The sequence below is a fragment of the Corylus avellana genome, chromosome ca2, assembly GCF_901000735.1.
Source record: "Corylus avellana chromosome ca2, CavTom2PMs-1.0".
In the NCBI taxonomy this organism is placed as follows: Eukaryota; Viridiplantae; Streptophyta; class Magnoliopsida; order Fagales; family Betulaceae; genus Corylus; species Corylus avellana.
In genome coordinates this window covers 42,047,064-42,051,712 of record NC_081542.1, presented here as the reverse complement: position 1 = coordinate 42,051,712, position 4,649 = coordinate 42,047,064, and the positions used below count along the sequence as shown (strand labels likewise).

Here is a 4,649-nt window from a genome sequence, read left to right as displayed (position 1 = left end):
TCCATCTTACCCTAAAACAACCGCAAGAGGCGGTAGGGAGCCTCACAATGAGGAGGGAAACCTTTCTTCTTTTAAAGAGAAGGGAGAGTTGGATTATCTATATGCGAGTTAACAGCATGTCCAATACCTCATAGAATAGAATGCACCTCCATAGAAACAAGTTGTGCACAATTTGGTTTCTAAAAAAACTAAATTTGATCCATAGCAATGGATGCAAAGATCTGAAAATTGTGAATCTTTTTTAGGGATAGCTAAGAATTTAGAAGGATTAACACTAGTCTTAATCCAATTAGAGATGTGCAAATCAACAAAAGCTTCAACATTTAAAGGACAACTTGAATTCCTGCATATAATCCTTGCAATAACACAACCTAAAAAGATGTGATTTGCAGTCTCCAAGTTTGAATTACAATGTAGCAGAACCATATATACCTCATCCTCCATGTTAGAAGAAGCAGAAAATCTGGAAACTTATGCTGAGTGTTATAAAAGATCCAGTACTTCTTGAGAGTTAGGAATAAATAAAAAGACTTATGTTGTATTCGTTACTTGGAGGGTCCATGTCGCTAGATTATGCACTGCACTATTTGTACTACAATAAATTCTACGAATTTTGCATCGGGAAAGAAAGCCATAGAAAGCCAAGATATGCTAGGAACACTTCGTACGTAATTGGATTAGTTGAGAAAAGAGGAGGGAATCACAATATGATCGAATAAATGAGGGTGGCCTCAAGGGCATGCTACGTACTTGAGAGGAGAGCGTGGAGAATCCAACATGAAGTTGAAAGAAAGATGTACACTTGTACACTTTCTAGGAGGCCAAAATTCACTATAACCGGCCTCTTGCAACCAAGCAATTATGTGTAAAGTTCTATCTAAATTAAATCACATATATATAGGCACTATCATCATAAGAGGATTAGTCGAGTTATAATTGAAATTTCTTAAACTCAATTATAAATCTCTGTCACTTAATTTAATTTCACAATATAAGATTAATTAACTTAATTTTCGAGACGTCAAACCCATATTAATTTTCAATTGTGTATTTCTTAGGATTATGAGTCCGGTCTTTCTCTATTAGGAATCCTACCTTCCTTAGGAGAGGATTATTTTTCCCTATAAATAATTAAAGGCCATGCAATAAATTTATATACACACATTGTATATATCTTAGAGATAGTTTAAGGTTTAATAAGAAGAGAGAGGGAGAGATCCGAGATTCATTGTATTTTCCTTGATACTCATGGACATAGGAAATCTTCCCTAACCACGTTAAATTATTGTGTTAATCTTCCTCCTTATACGTGTCCTACAAATTCTAAATTCATTTGGATGTTCGGTTGTTTTGATTCCTTTTCTAGTATTTGATTGTGAGTAATACAAAAAATTCATTCATAAAAATAATAATAATAAAAAAAAAATGGACTTTGCATTTTGGATATGCATGAATTTGATCTCTTTCTTGCCTTTTTTCGGATTTCAAAACCAAAAGATCTCTCTCTCTCTCTCTCCCCCCAAATTCAACCTTACCTTTTGCCAGACACATGGACCGAAAATTTCACCTGCGTTATTATATATATTGCTATGGTTTCTGAATTAACAGGCTTATTATAATACATGGAGAAATGCAGGAAGACCATAATATCCCTCCCTTTGTTTTTTCAATGGCAAAAGTGTCAGACCATTAATATTACAACGACAGATTTCTTAGGTTTTTCTTTTCGAATTCGATGATTCATCATTCAATTTTTTTTTTTTAAATCTAATTAATAATAAATGCTGAACAAAATATTATTTACTGTGCCTGCTGGGAAGGTATATATATATATTAGCCATTAAAACTTTCCTACATAGTAACACAAGTGGACGTATAGTCCCATGCACGTGTCACTCTATGATACCTAGCCTTAGAATATATTTTTCATATATTCTAACAAAATACTTGGATAAAATATGAAGACTTTGGAGTATTTTTTTAATTCACTTCAGAAAGTATGATGCGCATTGATAATTGTTTAATACCTGAAATCACTCTTCTCCATTTACCATTTCTATATATATGATTATGATTATATTCACCCCCTAAGCCGTTTTTTCTCTCCTCCTATAAAGCTAAGCTAAACGAAGATGCAACACAAACCTCAAAGACCATCTTGTCATCATCAACAGTCAAAACTCTTGCTTTGTCTGATCAACCTGAAGGTAAGCTTTTATGGAAGCTTTCGGGTCTTACCATTTTGAGCTTTTTTTCAAACTTTTTTCAAACTATTTTTCAAGCTTTTTTCAATAAAGACCGGTCTTTATTGCAGGAACCCTAAAAGTGTGGGGAAAGCACTAGGGGGGATGGGGAGAGGGAAGATTGCAATTGAAAGGATCGGTAATTCAACGAGCAGGCAGGTTACTTTCTCAAAGCGGAGAAAGGGGTTGATCAAAAGGGCCAAGGAGCTGGCTATCCTGTGTGATGCTGAAGTTGGACTTATCATCTTTGCCAGTACTGGAAAGCTCTATGAATTTGCAAGCACCAGGTTGGCATAATTTCAGATAATGTGATTTTATATATTATTTGAATTTTTATTTTTTTTTTCTTCTTCCAATTATTTTCCTTCAAAAAATATACATATATGTTTGTCATTATTGTTTAAGGATCATGTACAATGTTCTTAGGATGATCTTCTTTGGGAAAGGTAGAATCAAATTTGAAAAAGAATAAAGGGGCTAGCTATATATTGCTTTGCCACTAGCTAGGTACCCATATACCCTAGTCCCCTGGCAAGGAAATCTAGCCAGCTAGACGAGGTTTCAGGTTTGAGCATAAACCTGCTATATATATAAATATAGAGTTGGATGGGACTGATTTTTGCTTTTTTGGATATCAAATATATATTTCACTCAATCAAACATGGCAGAAGATGGAAAGTGGTGATGAATTATAACGCAGATGTTATCAGGTAAATAGAAGTACGTAGCTGATGAAATTAGTGCATGCTATTTTCCTAATCCGTCGTAGATCGCACCAGTTGCTCTAGCTCTTAGGTTTGGAAGTTTCAAACGCAACAAACAAACATATATAGCATCTATTTTGGAGTGCAGTGTCCTTAGTTCTCTTCCTTCCTATATATATATATATATATATAAATTGTTGGATTGTTTATCTAAGAATATTTTACTGATGATCATAAGTTATGCATTATTAAGACAAAATAAAATGCATTTTTGGTATAACTAGGAGCAAAAACAAGGGAGTGATCAGTTGAAAGAAAGTAGTACTTTAAAAAAAATGTTAATTTTCATCATCTTGGATCAATTCTTAGAATGAATGTGAGATTAAAAAAATAGAAGGGTATTACTCAAACAAAAGTGTTGTTAAGGGTACTAAAACTTTTACTATAAATCCCTTACAAACTCATGTAATAACGTATGTGACACTAACAATGCTAGTAACTAAATAATTAAATTCGATTGTAGCTAATGTGACACTGCCACATAGACTGCCGAGTCAATTTGCAGAAGATCATTGCAATAAAAATTATAATACCCCAAACATTTTCTCTCGAACAAATGGAGTAACATGGCTGAAGCAGAAAAGTAGTTATGAACCGATATGAAACATATATCAATTAAAAGGAAATTTGTATATTCATATGACTGTTTTGATGAAAGGATAACGATATGATAATATATAAAAATTGAGATACTTGCATTTTTAATTAAGGTGCTAGTATGGAACCAATGAGAATGATCAAAACAAAGAAAGCTTTTTGTAAGATACATATGACCATGATTAATTTAAGCTCAATTTATGGGTAGTTTTAACCACATGTATCTAATTAGCTTAGATCATTATTACATTCTATCTTTTGAAAAAATAAAATAAAATTCATTTTTTTTAGGTTGAAGGTTTGAGGAAACTGCTAAAACAAATGTTAGAAAAAAACATTAATCTTTAACAAAATTACTAAGAAAGACATAATGGGCCATAATCAAGTCACTACAAGAAAGATAGTCATCAGGGGCGACTTATTAGGGGCGACTCAAAAGTCGCCCCTAATACTCAACTATTAGGGGCGACTTTCAAAGTCGCCCCTAATAGTTCCGTATTAGCGTCCACCTCGAAGTAGACGCTAATAATGGGTCGAAAAGTTGACTATTAGCGTCCACTTTACAGTGGACGCTAATAAGTCGACCCTAATATACGCGCGGGAATTATCCTAGGGGCGGGAAAAATTTAAGCGGCGAAAAAAAAACTTTTAGGGTCGACAATAGTCGACCCTAATACTTAACCAATAGCGTCCACTTAAGTGGACGCTGAAAGATGGAAAAAAAATAAAAAAAGAAAAAAAAATCACATAAAAGCTCAATAGGGTCGACTTTGAGAGTCGACCCTAATAGTTAGGCATTAGGGTCGACAAAAGTCGACCCTAAAGAGTGCGTAGAAGAATTAAAAAAAAATTAAAAAAATAAATTTGATGATCAATAGTGTCCACTAAGAGTGGACGCTATTGACCTATTATTAGGGTCGACAAAAGTCGACCCTAAAGAGTGCCTAGAAGAATTAAAAAAAAATTAAAAAAATAAATTTGATGACCAATAGCGTCCACTAAGAGTGGACGCTATTGACCTATTATTAGGGTCGACTTTGAGAGT

General features: G+C 33.7%; 1 pseudogene; it reads left to right on the top strand.

Moving 5' to 3' along the window:
* The window catches only part of LOC132169821 (tyrosyl-DNA phosphodiesterase 1-like), a 12,893-nt pseudogene that overhangs the window by 486 nt on the left and 7,758 nt on the right, over positions 1–4,649 (top strand).